Genomic DNA, 15,298 nt, shown 5'->3' with positions numbered 1-15,298 from the left:
ATCGTCCAAAACTGGATCAAGAATGTCAATGTGGTCCTTGATGGTTCTGGAGGAGCAGGCAAACACCTATTTCAATGACACTTCCATAGATGGGACTTGTCTAGAAACCTCGTCAGATGTTAGAGAGAAAGAGGAGAAAGGAGGAATAGAGAAAGAGATGGCCAAAGGGGGCTGAGAGAGGAAGAGGGAGAGGACGAGGAGATAGTGGACAGGATGTCGTGAATTTTAGCAGAGAAGCGAGGGGCCAAAGTACAGAGGGCCTGTTGAGGGACCAGGAGAGGTAGAAACCACAACAGGATTGGCCAGTTCCTTGCAGATTTGAAAGAGTTTGGCCGTGTTGTTCGAAGCCGCAGAGACGCAGGCATGAATTTGTGCTCTCTCATTGCTTCGAGTGTCATTTTGGTGCAAGCAGTCTAATGGGGCCTGACATGCTTTACTGTAATGATATCATGTGTCTACACCGGTCTACATTGTGCAGGCAGTTGGACATGTTTTCATTGTGGCATGGCATTTTAAATAGCATAGAATTAATGTTCATGTGCACTGTTGGTGACTTGCATGTATTGGATTGTGTTACCCTACACAACAATAGCAAACACTGTGGCTTTTTAGGCAATTTTTCTCAGAAGGTGTGTTGTATATTGCATTAAAACACATAGTTATATCTTTCTCCTAGTGCAGTGTGTGGAATACCCCTTCAGCAACACGTTTGTGCGTATTGCGCAAGCGTGGTATTCTAGGCTGACCCAGAGCATAGCGCGACTCGTGATTTGTTGCCAAGTTGTGGGGGGGCCCTCAGCATGGCTTGCAGGGGGGCCCCCAGATCTTGTGTTACGCCACTGTGCACATGGACATGCACTTGTTTATATGAGAAGATTTTTTACAAAACTTCTCATCTAGAAAAAATGTAATGTTCTTACAGTAAGGAGAATTGTAGATTTAAGTGTGAACGTTATTGACTTTTTTTATAACACTTACTATTAAACATATTTCTACTTTTATCTATTGTTCTTATTTTTTTACTACTATTTCTAAATAGTATATTATCTTTGAAATAACTGAAATAGATTTAGCTGGATATCATAGTTAACCAGCAATGAAGTATTGACATTGCTTGAAATTCAAACCATTTATATAACTTTAAATAATATTCTTTTAAATTGTATGAATTAGTAAGTAATACAAATGGATGCTCCACATGTAATCATATGATAATTCTGCATGACTGTACTGTTGCATGTCATGTTGTTTTATTGTTAGGTTTCAATTAAAATATGTATAAAAAAGTGGGCAACAAAATATTCTAACTTAAATAATAGGTAATGTCACATATGATGCTTTGTGCAGTGGCAGTATAGTAGCTCATGAGGTTTAACCCAGGCGCGATTATTGTTTATTGCAAACTTTACCCAATACCCCGCCATGGCATATGATGTAACTATAGAGCTCATAAAAGATGTCATGTATGATGTAATTCGTGACGCTATCAGTGATGTCATTTATGTGGGGTATTTTCAGCCCCAGGATATAAGTGAACTGCTTCTGGCTAAAGTAGGCCCAAAAGTGCAGGAATAGGGAAAGCAACATGTTGGGTATAAGACAAAAGGCCATCATTTAACTCTCAACTACCAAACATCTAAATATTGCTTTCAGAGAAAGGAAAATAAAAACAGATTGTGCCATGTGTTCGAGTGAAAAGGCCGAAAGCATGAGGCCTTACTTCCCACTATATTTGACAAATGCACTAAAATGCAGATTTGCTAAAACAGAGAGCTGCCATGGAGAAAGTTGTGCATTTTGCATCTTGGCTGTGACAAAGGACATATTCAAGATGAAACCCCATTGCCAGAGTAATTCAAATATATATGATAATGTAAGGGTGGACATTGATGGCATGGTGTTGGTAAAAACATGTCCATTATGTGATATAAGATATTGAAACAGGCCTGATGTAAAGAAAGAAAAATGCAGAATTTAAAAACAATAGTTTCTGTTCAGAGGAACTGACTTCAGCTGTTCTGGAACACACAAGACTACCTTCCCCCCATCAAATGACAAAGGTGAAACACTTCTTCACCTCTCTCTTTGGAAAACCCTTTACATCGCACAAGGGCCAGGAAGGGGACAACGCTTGGGCCTGTGACAAAGGTTTATTGGGGTGGAATGATGGGCACTCAGTAAACAAAGGTGCAGCCCATGAATTCTGTACTTTCTAAAATACTCAAAATTAAATTCAGTTTGTTTTGGGGTCCTGGGTTGGCTGACATTTGGCCATGCACCATAAGATGTCACATGATTCCAGGAGGCAGAGTTATACTGTCAGGTGTCTTGAACCACTTTTGAATTATTATGCTACAACATTTGGTGCTGTGGGCATAGAAAATCCAAGATGGCAGAAAAGCCCACATTTGTACCAGAATCCAGGAAATCCGCGCAGTTTTTGCGCACACCAAAATGGTCGCCTGACCTGCCACCCACCAGTGCGAGCGTGATGGCCAGAAGCGCCATGAGCGAAATCAGTGCAAAGGAAGATGTTGCTGTTCAAAATCTGAAATGTATTAATTCAAGACAGCTCCCAAAAAGGGGTGCAGTACCGGCGCTCGACACTAACCGGCGCTAGCGGTCTACACTCTGACAGGAGGCCTGTCTTTCAGGAGCTGACAAGGAACCTAAGTTAGCTGGAAGCTCCAAAGCCTTGCTGGTTAATGAGAATTCTCAACACCTACTGTTCCTAGGCCCCACATCAGAAGGCAGTCTGATCTAATTAAAAGTTCAAGAGGCCTCGGTCAATGGGAAACATTCACACATTCCCTTACCAGCAACAGCACAAGGAGATCACAGGTTTCTGACACCATATGCAGAGTGGAACCCTGCTCTACTGACCTCAGGCAACACAATAGACTCTTCGGCTGAATAGGATATACTGATTTGAGTTGTAATTGTCAACAGTTGCTCTGGGGGAAGGAAGACATTTGATCTCTGAGTCAAGCCAAGTTCCTGGGGGCAGGGACAAGCAAATGGGTGTACTGAAGGAGAGGCAAATGTAGGTTTTATTTAATTGCTTATAAAATATTGTAGGGTCCTACAAATTGAGACTAAGTTCAACTCTGTGTGATGTTCTGAGGCCGAACCCCAGGATTTATGAATATTGTGGGTACGGTGTTTGTGCTAGAGACATGATAATTTATATTAATATGCTCAGGGAGAGGGGGCAGGTCTGTGTAAATTTTGAGGAAAAACCAATATGGCAAAAGTCACTAAAAAGCGCAAAATGTTGTCGTTTCTGAACCCAAGCTCGCAGGAACATGGGGCTTGAACAGAGAACTGTATTAAATTAATCTGGGATGTGTACATATATTCTTAACAACTTGTATATCTTGGAAACATGTTTGATTATGAAAAATTGGGTTCTCAGTAAAAGCAAAGGGGTGTTTCTTCAATAGGTTGTAAAATGTAGCAACACTCTGACTCACAACTCTGTTCTCAGTGAGAGCACCGAAAATACTTGAACCTATCAGGATCCTCACAAGGTAGGGCATAGAAAGTCAGCCTTCCCACCCACTTTCAAAAGACATAAAAAGAGCCATTGAGACCCAGGTAGGGACACTCACTTCCCACTTCAAACTGATTTCCTGCAAAGCGCTTTGCCAGAAGACTCCAGAACCAGAACTTAGAATCCAGACTTAAAATCCAGAAGACTCCAGAACCAGAACTTAGATTCCAGACTTCAGAACTTGTAGCAGAGAGGCCTAGCCCACAAGCTGAATCCTTCAGAGGCCTCAGAATCCAGCAACCTAACCAAACTATTCAACAGCCGAGCAAGCTGTTTGATTCTGGCCTAGAACCCTGCGCCAGAACCCATAAAGCAGAGCTGTATCCAGACCGCCGTGCAGTGCCGATAGGAGGCCAGACCCAGACCAGACCGCTGTTCAGTGCCAGAACTTTTGGCAGAACCAGAGAGCCAGACCAGCAGAGCAGAGAGAACCGCAGCTAAACCTGTTGACCAGATCTGTGACAAGGCCCATTCCTTACAAAATTAGGAGTGAGTATCCTGAGAACTGTGCAAACCAATCTCTTAGTTTAAAATAATCTAATTCAAACCATTTTAACCTGTCCAGAACTGCATCATAGAAATCGTGTGTCCATTCTCTAATTTCAAACCTGTGAAAGTGTCATTTGTCATTTGAATCTTACTTAATTTCGCAAAAATCTACCTCCACCAAATCATCCGTATCTTTTGAACTTTCATTTTAAAGCTAAGATCCTCAGCTTTCCAACAAGCCCTAAACAGACTTTCTACTCCTTATAGTTTTTCCGTAACCGTGCTTTATGCACTCGAGAAAGTGCTGCGAATTGCAATTTGAATCAAATTTCTCCACCTGTCAAGATCGCTGTCTTTTGCTGGCAACTGCTTAAATCTGTTTTCAACCTGATAAACCCTCATGAATCACTGATAGTGTTGACCTGAACCGATCTTAAGTAGCTATCACCTACCCTGAATCTCCTAGAGGGAATTAAAATAATTTTTAGCATATTTTCCCTACTTTGCAAATCACATTTAAGTATTTTTGCCTGTGTTTTAAAATCATCCCTGTTGCTCTAATTTTGCTAGGGGGGAACTGAATTGGTATTGCATTTGATTGTATTCCTGAAAATTGTGTGCTCCCCTTCCATCTCCTTATATTGCATAGGGGGGGAGTGAATTGTCAAAAGAAAAAGTGATCATATTATATCTTGTGGAAACCATCTCAGTTATTTCTGTGCTGCATTCTTTTCCATCATTGCATTTCCTTGAACCCATAAAAGCATTCTCAGCTACCTTATCCTCTCTATACCAACTCCTAAGTAATTAAATAAGTGTGCTAGTGTAATATATCCTATTGGTGATCAACATTATCTTCATAAGTGTGCTATCAAATATTAATTTATTTATAAAAGTATGATATATATATGTTGTTTAATTTTTCAATAAATCTTTTAATTTGCAAAACAAACCTACTTCTTGGCTCAGTGAGGTCAGGGGGATTCAAAGAGAGGGGCGTTATACAAGGGTTTATCATCCAGATCTATGAACTTAAAAATATATAATTAAGGGTTTTCCTTGGGCATTCCAGACTCGGCATTGACTTAGTTGGAGTGCTGAATTGAAGTTGCTTAACAATACTCCTGTGCTCAAGGGGATAAGGAAACAAATGCTCAGGTCATTAGCCTTGAAAGAATTTTAAGCAGTTTTATTGCAGACCATTTCAACAGAAGGCAGATGACTGAACCTGCATCTATGTTTTGGGAAAATAAATGTGTTGTTTTATTGAACTACTAATCTGCATTTATTTAAGGCAAGATCCCTAGGGTTATATGTACAGTCACATTTTGCTAGAATCTTGGGAACAATGACAGATACAGAGATCGTCATACCATTCAAGAAAGCACCTAAAAAAACGTATATCTGTTGCCAGGGATCCCCTCAAAATTCGACCTTGGTAACCAAAGCTATAGGACAAAATATAATTACAGCTCCCCGGAATGTATTACAGTTCGGAGAGCCAGGTATCTTGTAGCTAATGGAATAAGATACCTGTCTGTAAAATATTAAGATTTAAACTGTAATCCATCCTGGGGAAATCACAAAAATCATGCTGAAAACAGACATGGTTCATTGTGCCCGACAGGATCAGTTAAGACATACATGGGGTGTGACACTTATTTGTAAATTAGAGAAAGGGCCATGCTGTACATTTTTAAATTCCAATCTGAGTTGTTCAGAAATGCAGTTTCAGATGGGCGGAGCAGGATCTCCCGAAATGGGGCCTGGAGACCTGAGAACCTATTAGAGAGAAGGGGCTACTCCTTGATTAGGGAACAAGAAAGGCCCAATCAGCAGAATTAACTAATAAGCTGGAATATTCAATTTAGACATTTGTGGGTGTGTTTAGGAGATTTTAAAACTAGATGCACAGTGGAAAAGGGGATCTTGAGAGCAGATGAGATGGTCATACAATGAGACAACCAGACATGGATGAAACACGGATAAAGATGGAACTAAAAGCTGGAGGCAATTAGGAGAAGGATTGAGGCTGGGGTCATCCATAACCAGAGGCAGAAAGAAGGGTTTTTGGAGTACCATCCATAACGAGGTCCCATTTCTTCTAATGAGATGACACAGAATGCTTGATGGTTGGTCCTGTGCACATACCCAGAGAGAGTCCAAGTAAGTACATAATTCCAACAGAACAAACTATTGATGTGGTTCTACTGAATGAATGTCTTTCCCTACACAGACATTCATGGGGGGCATCCAGAAGTAGATCCTTAGCATTTCCTTATTAACTCATGATGTTATTAATTCCCACATAGCCAAAGGACATGGGGGTGAGCTTGGGGAAATTTTAAATCTCTGATCTCACTCCAAGCGCTGGTAATGATATAGTTGTTAAAGACATTGTCGATCACCTATTACCCTATTGCCAACCCCAAAGATCCCTTAAAGGGGAGGGGTGCATTTAAAAACAAGATTCCTAATTGTTTAACACTCCCCAAAACCTGCATAAAATCCAAATGGGGTGTCAAATGGAGAACTGAATCTCTGAGTGACTTCAGGGTTAAGTAAAATTCAATTAACTTATTTAAAAGCACATTTTCTCTATTGAGTGAGCAAGGAACCCCAAAGTGAATGGGGATATTGTCAATTGATAGTGACAAAGTAAAGAGTTCCATTACATGCTGAGAAAGTATAATCCTCAAATGTTGGTTGTGCTAGAATATTCTTAGAAGGGAAAGGGTAGAGATAAAGAGTGCTGCACAGGTCTATTCTTTGGCCCAAAAGAAAAGCACTGGATTTTATTGAAGTTAGACCACAAACAAACTATTTTGTAAAGCACAATTGTACTGTCAGGTTCTAGGGAGCTGCATTCATTATCTTTACATTGGGGATATTATTGTGAATGACCGAAGTATCCTAAGAATTCTTGAGACCTGCATTTCCTCTTTACATGTTACCAGGGGGGAAAAGAGAGCAGAAATGAAGACTGTGCATATTGTGTTTAAGAGATTCTGTGATTTTAGTTACCAAAAAGAATTGTGTTTTCAACTTGGTTGTGTTAAGGTTTGTCAAGAAGCAAAGGTATTGTGCCACTGTGTAAGGTGGTATACCACTAGATAGTCATGGTGTAATTATGCATATTGTCTATTAATTAAAGGAACAATACATTTATCATGTAAAGACTTGAGCTGATGACAACAAGATTTTCCACTTCCTGCCAGCAGGGTTCCAACGTGGAAAATCCACGAATGACCAGTGTTTTCAGTTGCACCTGCTTGTGCAGAAAAATACTGTATTGATGAAGGCCAAATTATATGTTGCATATGTGGATCTTAAAACAGCATTCAATGCAGTGCCAAGGGACCTGCTTTGGCATGTCCTTAATAAAAGTAAAATGCACTATCAACTTATAACTATTGTGCGATCAATAATTCAGCAAATATGGCAGTGGTGCGATATGGGTTAGGAGGGCGACCATAGAGCAAGTTAGTGTCTCTAAGGGGGTGAGACAGGACTGTGTCCTTGGCCCACATTTTTTTAGCATTTACTTGTAGGAGATGATATCAGCCCTGATGATTGGATGTTTGGACCCGCCTAAAATGGGAAAGGACTGGTCTCCTACATTGTTCTTTGCAGACAATGCTGTCTTTTTGTCAGCTTACCCCCAGGGTCTGAAAGGTCAATTAGCCATCTATTTGGAGAAGTGTGGAGACCTAAGATTGTCATTAAATGTAGCCACAATTAAATCTATGGTCTTTAAACCAACATTTGATTTGTAAAACATCACATTTTAGAGGTCTGGGTAGGGAGTAGTAGATTGCAGCAGGTTTTCTCATATGATACTTGATACTAATCTTTCCTTTGCTCATCCTATCTCGATCACATGTCGTTCTTGTCGCTTTCATCTTTTTAACAGATGGAAAGTTAGAACCTTTCTTACCTTTAGTGCCACAAAGCTTCTAATCTCTTCTTTAATTTTATCTTGATTATTCTACTGTTCTGTTCTTCTCTTTCCTGTTTCCCGTCTAGCTCCACTTAAATCTGTTTTCAATTCCTCTATCTGTCATCTGTAGTCCCTTCCTTTTCGTAACTCTATTCCTCCTTCTTTGGTCTCTCTTCCATGGCTATCTTTTCACTCTCAACGTAAAATCAATTTTCTCTGCATAGTATTTACATCTCTTTTTGGACTTGCTCCTATTTACCTTGCCTCTCTTGTTTCCTTTTATGTCCCTTCTCGTACTCCTCGTTCCCAACCTAACTTTCTTTTAATTGTCCCTCATCCCCCTCATCCTTTCACTTCTGTTCTGTTTCTCTTCTGGCTCCTCTTCACTGGAATTCACTTCCTCTTTCCCTGCGGTCTTACTTCAGCCTTAATTGTATTGTGAGTTCTATTGTAAGTTATATTATATTATTGTAGCCACTTGCTCATTTTATTGTGCTGTAAATTGGTTTTTTACAGTGCCTTTGCGTTGTAGCGGAGGCCCCAGATATGGCCTGCACTCCAGCCACCCATTTTGAAATACCAGGAACATACTCGCCGAGATATGTGACGTATAATGAGCAAATAAACCAGCAAAGAGCCGCGCTAGGGCTCTGCCCAGTGCCCATCAGAAGAGAAATACCTGTAGAGGTGCCAATAACCAGACAACCATGGGCAGCACGATACCCATTGAGACAACCATACCAACAGCTGACACGACATGAAGACTACTTTCAGACGGTCCCAGAAGAGACCCAAAGGGTCTTAATCGAAGGTGAATGGTGACGTCACGAGGGCCCGGACAGATGTACAGATGAACGAACAAAAACCAAAAGATGACACACTAAGACGAAACACCATGGATAAAGATATCACAGACAAAGAAGAAGAATCAATGTCGATATATAAAGAAACGTAACCATAAAACAGGATGAAACTATGCAACCAGCTAACGCCTGTACATAGGCTTGTAACGCAAGAAGCTAAGAAAACACAGTTCGGCTTGCTATGCTTAGTAGAAGAATAGAGCGGCAAGCGCCAACTATATATATATATATATATATATATATACATATATATATATATATATATATATATATATATATATATATATATATATATTCCTCAATGAAGCACATTATATAGGTGCAATCCACTCTACATGAAAGCAGAATTAAGCCCAGGATGGTAGGGGCCAAACAGGCCAGGATTCATATACCAGCACAAATCCAGATGAAAGCGCGGAATCAAAATTTAGCAAGAAGCAGCTCATGCATAGGAATTCGAGGTCAACCAAAGGAAGGCAGGAGAACGGCAACTCTGAAGAATCGAAACTTAAAGAGCATAGCAGCCTGCCCGTGAAGGTCGAGATAAGGAGGCCCAGGCAGGTGGCGAGACCGAAGAGAGAATCAAATACGCAAATAGATGGAAAATGAAGCAGCTTCACGGTGTACAGACACGTGAGCAGCCAAGCGTGAAGAGGTACCAACGTCTGTCACCCAAAACCAGAGGATGCCTTAACTTTCCTTGATAAAAAGTTACAGTTTTGAGGCCATCCTCAGCCAACTAATTGACACATAGCCCTAAAGTACTGATTGATGGAAGGGAGGCAGGGTGAATCTTGGGGCATGCCGCATCTGGTGAACATCCTGCATGCTGCTAATTAAAGTGGAGATTTATGCTTGGGGTGTAACTGACCCAATCACAATGAACCAATTAATCTAGGGTCCTATAGTTAGTAGAACCAATGAGACGTCGTACTTGTAGTGACGTCTAGCATGAGTGATGTAGCGGGATGGGCGTAGACTCCCATCCTATAACAGTTATCTAATCCCCACACCCCGCTACCATATTCAGATATAGTACCTACACTTAAGTTACATTTTCCAACCAATAGATTTGCATGACAAACTTTCGAGTGTTACACGTTAATGATGACGACTTTTGCCTATAAGAATTGCTGTTTGTATGAAGATTGTGGAAGTTGAAGTGAGACGGGCGATTGCATCACTGATGATTCCCTAATGTTTCCCCGTTTTTTGTACTTGTCATTAAACGTACTGACCTTTGCTATACCATTTGAGTTGTCCTAATTGATTGGTGTTGGAATAAGAGAATCCTGCATCCCATCCACCTCAAGGTGCAGCTATCTCGTCTTAAAGTACTCGAGGGTGAGCTCTGATCCCATGGGCCCGTCAGAGGTCGCTCCACCCTCTTTTACAGCGTAATCCGCTATATAAATAACAATAAACACAAATACAACGATTATTTAGGGATCAGATTCAATGAGACTGGCCAGTGAACTGCCCAACTTAATAAAACATGCATCACACTGGATAAGAACCACAGGGCCATGAAGGCTTTCTTCATTAGGTACAAAAGGGGTGCTATTGCTGCCACCCTTTAACTATCCAAAAGAAAGCATGTACCTCCACAATTTTTGAGGCTGAGATCTGGGGCTTTTCGTGTACTAAAACAATCACACATGTTGAAAATAACTTTCTCAAAAGCCTTCTTATGCTACTGTAGAGTACCCCGATTACTCTATTACAGTTGGAGACGGACATTTCCTCCATTGCAGACGCAGCTATGTTGCGCCCCCTGCTGTGTTGGTTATGGCTCCATAATAGTGAAGGCCTTGTGAAATCTAGGGAAGCCCTTGATCATGTTAAAAGCTTGGCAGGGATTTGAGACTGCCCTGGGTGAAGCAAGTTAAGGATACTATGTGTGTGCGTAATGATGATAGATTTGACAGAAATGATATTGGAAGAGTAAAGAGGGCTATGGTTTACTATACAAGAACAAAGATGGTGGAGGAGAGCTGTACATTTAAACTAAGACCTGGTTACTTGGCTATAAATGGTGATTTTGGATACAAGGTTGGGATCCCGGAGGTTTGCCTCATTTACAAAATTATGGGGCCAGGGAGGCTCAAGCTTTTGCCCTCTGTGTCATTTTATTTATGTATTTATTGTGCATTTGGAATGAACTTATACATGAAGATATTATGTTTCAATGCGTCCACATGGCAAAGGAGAGGGAACAGGGGAGAAAAAGGCAAATAAAATAACACTGGTGAAACAAATGCAGATGCGGTCCTACTAGGCCTTGCAAGCATTTGGAATGTGCAAGTGCAGATAGAGAGAGAAGGGACAAGGCCGGGAGATAAGTGCTAGAGGTTCCACAGATAGTCAATTGCAGGCAACAGGTAAATGCCTGGCAGAGATCACTTGGTAAGGAGTGGTCACCTGCAGATACATTAAGTGCAGGCCTGTGGGACAACAAGTGCTGGGGGAGGAAAGAGCAATTGGACGGAAGGGTAGGACCCAGAAGGACACATAAGGGCCAGGCCACCATTCACAACGACTGTGGGGTTTAGCACTGGAGGGAAAGGGGGAAGGAGGGGGTGAAGAAGAAACTTTTGAGGAGCCTCCAGAATTTGAGGAGATCTGGCTCAAGGCGGAGAGGAAGGGGAGGCTGCACCAGCTTGCTGCTTAGGGAAGCTCTAGACATGCAGAGAGTTGGGCCCAGAAGATCGTAAAGATCTGGAGAGAGAGTATTTGGTGAGAGCAAGGTGTAGATAAGGTGGTCACCGACCCCAAACAGCCTTATGAATTATGCAGAGGGATTTGAATTTGATCCTTGCAGCACCCAGGAGCCAGTGGAATTATGTTAGGGCTGGTGAGAAATTGTGCCTGGGCTTGAGGCCAAGAATAAGTCTTGCAGCCCTATTGTGGAAAAGCTGGAAGAGAGAGGGAGAGGATAAATTAAGGAAGAGGCTGTTGCAATAGTCCAGCCTAGAGAGTACCAGGGCTCTAGAGAAATTGAGATTCTGGGGAAACGTGAGGAAATTAAGGATACCTCTGAGGAGGTGGAGTTGAAAGTGAGCCTTCTTGGCAAGGACCAGGATGTGAAGGAGGAAAGAGAGAGCAGAGTCAAAGATGACTCCTAGGTTTCTGGCTTCAGATAAAATAGAAGGGGGAGAGCCCATAAAGCGTGGACAGAGTGAAGGGGGAAAAGATGGAGCACAAGTCCCAAAAGGAAGGATCTCAGGTATGCTACCAGCGAGGCAGAGATCATTGGGGCACATCAGGACTGGATAGCAGATGGACAGTCAGGAATGGTAGAGGACATAGGGAGATGATCAGAGGGAAGTATGAAGAAGAGTTGGGTATTGTCTGCATAACACTGGAGGTGAGGGGAGAAAGTGGAAATAAGGTGAGCAAGCGGGGTCAGATAGATGTTAAAGCACCAGGGTGAAAGGTTGGTGACCTGGAGAATGCCACAGGTGGAGATAAAGGTGGAAGAGGCAACACCTTAAAGTATACAGATTCTGTTAAGAATCTGGGGTGCATTTGGCAGTCAGACATGGGATACAATCAGCAAATGTGAACCAAAAGGTTAAATCAGTATACTGTCAACTGAAACTGGTGATACCAATTCTCCTCCTCATTTCAGAAGCTGATCGAGCAAAGGTGGTGGGTTAACTAGGTAATGCCAGGCTGGACTATTACAATGGCCTCTTGGCAGGGTGCCCAAAATATCAGCTGCAACGCCTTGCAGTAGCACAGAATTCTGCAGCACATGTAATGTTTTCACTACCTTGCAAAAAATCTGTTTCAGATTTCAGGAAGAAACTACATTGGCTCCCGGTTCATCGATGGATCCAATTTAAGTTATTGTGTCAGGTCTTTATGTGCATACACAACCTCGCACCTTCCTATTTAGCGGCCAAGATTCAAACCTAAACCCCCAATAGATCCTTGTGATCTATGGTCTTAAATCAACTGGTAGTCCCTATCTCTAGATTTGTTCATTGGGGGACAGAAGATTTTCAGTGGCTGTTGCTCATCCATGGAATGGCCTACCACACTATTTAAGGAAGATATAATCCTTTGCAGTTTTCAGAAAACAACTGAAAACATATTTGTTTGAATTCCTCTATGTGAGTGGTGACAGGTGCTTCATTCTACTGTATATAAGATATAAGATTTGGGTGTTGATGACGTGTAATTTTGTTATACTTACCCTGTTTTATTGAATGAGTTAGAGCTTTGTCCAACGATAAACAATGTAAAACTCTCAAAGCAAATTATTTTAAATAAGGGCTGCAAGTTCTCTCCCCTCGGGTATTTGGAATTAATTGTAAATTCACCCTCCAAGCTATTTCATATCTGTTTAAAAAAAAATATTTTATCTATCAGATAGATGATTTCCCTTTTTTATGAATTAAAGATGAACTTGTATGTATTGTACATGTGCTTTTGACTTCATGGCTGATGCTGAATTAAGTATGATGATTGATGAAAGAACAATACATGTGTATTCTTTCTGCAAATCAGCCTGATTCTTGGCTTGCCTATTGCAAAAGGGGTGAGGGGCCCCTAATGGTGTTATATGGCAGAATTTTTCAGGAATTTGGGTTAATACTCAATTTGTGTGGCAATCTTTATTAGGGGCTGCAGGGAGGGACAAAACTCCACAAATTAATTGTTGCCTCAAATATATTCTACAGAAATGGGGGCTCATGCCGGGATCTAGCTTTCTGATTTGATTCATGACAATTGCATTGTAAACAGGCTTTTCATTTTGTTTCAATATCAGAAAGGTGCATGGCAGGTTTGTGATGAGGTTGTTAAAGCACCACTGTTTTTCTTGACCCCTGAGAATCAGGGAGGTGTCCAGAGGAATACGATTCTGCAGAGCTAATGCAAAGATATTTTGAGAAAGTATTGATCATCATGAAACATAGCAGGAATAAAAGCAATGGTTTAGTTCCTGTGTCGTTAGAATTGCTAAGGGTTTTTGTGAAAGCCATTTTCAAAAATGAGTGACAAAGAGTTAGAAGATGCCAGGAAAAATCTCCTAGCTCAGCTCTTCATTCAGGGAGATTGGCCTGAGCAGGAGGCTTGGTTTTGCAATCCCGAATGGTACAGGATGTCACATCAGTAGGCACTGACATTTGGCATGAAGGTGCAATTTTATAAAAAGCCCTATAGCAATTTTATATGACACAAAATGCCTGTGAGGAACAAATAAAAATGGCTCAACTCCATGTGAAAGTACTAAAAGAAGAATTGCAAAATAAAGGTGCCAGTATGCTGAAGCAGACTGAAGACCTGAAACAAGCACATCAGCTGGCATAACAAGGCCAAGCAATCACTCGAACAATTAGAAAACAGGCACCAGCAATACCAAATTAGTGGACTCAAATATGAAATCATCACTGAGAAACTCAAAATGAAGTATAAACTCAGCCTCTGGCCAGTGTAGAGTTGGAAATGCAGTTCTCTCCGATCCAGGACACACATGCAGAGAGTATAGAAACCTTAAGCCAACTTCAACACAAACGGAATGACCAGACTATCCACAATAGTGTTTTGCTGGATGAAATTGTAGCCTTCAAACAGTTCATGAATGAGCTAAAGCTACAAAACAGTCAGTTAATCAGAAAATAAATTGACTCACAAAAGGATTTTGATCAAATGCACCAGGATTTAAATATTCCTAAGCAACAGAAAATGTGGCTGATCAAATAAAAATATGCTTTCAAATTGAAAATGGCTGTAGATTGGTGTCAGCCTGTTTCTCAAGAACTAGCCAGAATCAGGGAAGAAAATATAGATGTTATGGAGAATTTAAGAAAAGCAGAGGATGACCTGATGGAAACAGCACAAACTAGAGATGTTCAGGATAAAGAACGTGTTATTTTAAATGAATAATGCTGTACATGTGTGTATATAATGCAAGGCTCTCAGAGGGAATACAAAGTCCTCCAAGAAGTGATACAGAAAGTACAGAAAGTAAGGGACCAATTGGCTGCTCAGAGCAGAGTGCTTGAAGCCAGCCAAGCATCAGTATCAGATTTAAAAGAGCAACTCACTGAATGTAGGCAGGAATTCATGTCAAGTGTTTAAAATTAAATATGTAAATAAAGGAATACAAACTGGCGCTGAGTCTGACCAACCAGTGTATGGGATAGGGTCCTATGATGGAGGAGAACATTCCCTCCCATCAAGGTCCTCATGTAATTTACCTACAACCTCCCATGTAAAGACTAGGACAGACCTCATGCATGCCCACTAAAGAGACCGGAGAGACACGTGGCAGGTAGGCTTGCCTATCCCTAGCCAGTCTGATCAGGAAGGCCAGTTCTTATCTGATATTGATCAATATTCACCATAAACAAACAGGAGGGAAGGTAGCACAACCAGTGTGTCGTGGGAGGTCTAGGATAAATCTATGAGTACTTCTGAACCTGAAAATCCATATGAGAAGAA

General features: G+C 41.2%; 1 protein-coding gene and 1 pseudogene across 1 annotated transcript in view; one reads left to right on the top strand and one right to left on the bottom strand.

Moving 5' to 3' along the window:
* Positions 1–15,298, bottom strand: part of NELL1 (neural EGFL like 1) — a 6,602,686-nt gene that overhangs the window by 3,061,580 nt on the left and 3,525,808 nt on the right. The window lies entirely within an intron of this gene.
* Positions 1,336–1,495, top strand: LOC138505335 (U4 spliceosomal RNA; annotated as a pseudogene).

The sequence above is a fragment of the Ambystoma mexicanum genome, chromosome 11 (assembly GCF_040938575.1).
Source record: "Ambystoma mexicanum isolate Mex_15411 chromosome 11, UKY_AmexF1_1, whole genome shotgun sequence".
In the NCBI taxonomy this organism is placed as follows: Eukaryota; Metazoa; Chordata; class Amphibia; order Caudata; family Ambystomatidae; genus Ambystoma; species Ambystoma mexicanum.
Note: the sequence above shows the minus strand (reverse complement) of the source record. Positions and strands in the feature narration are given on the sequence as shown.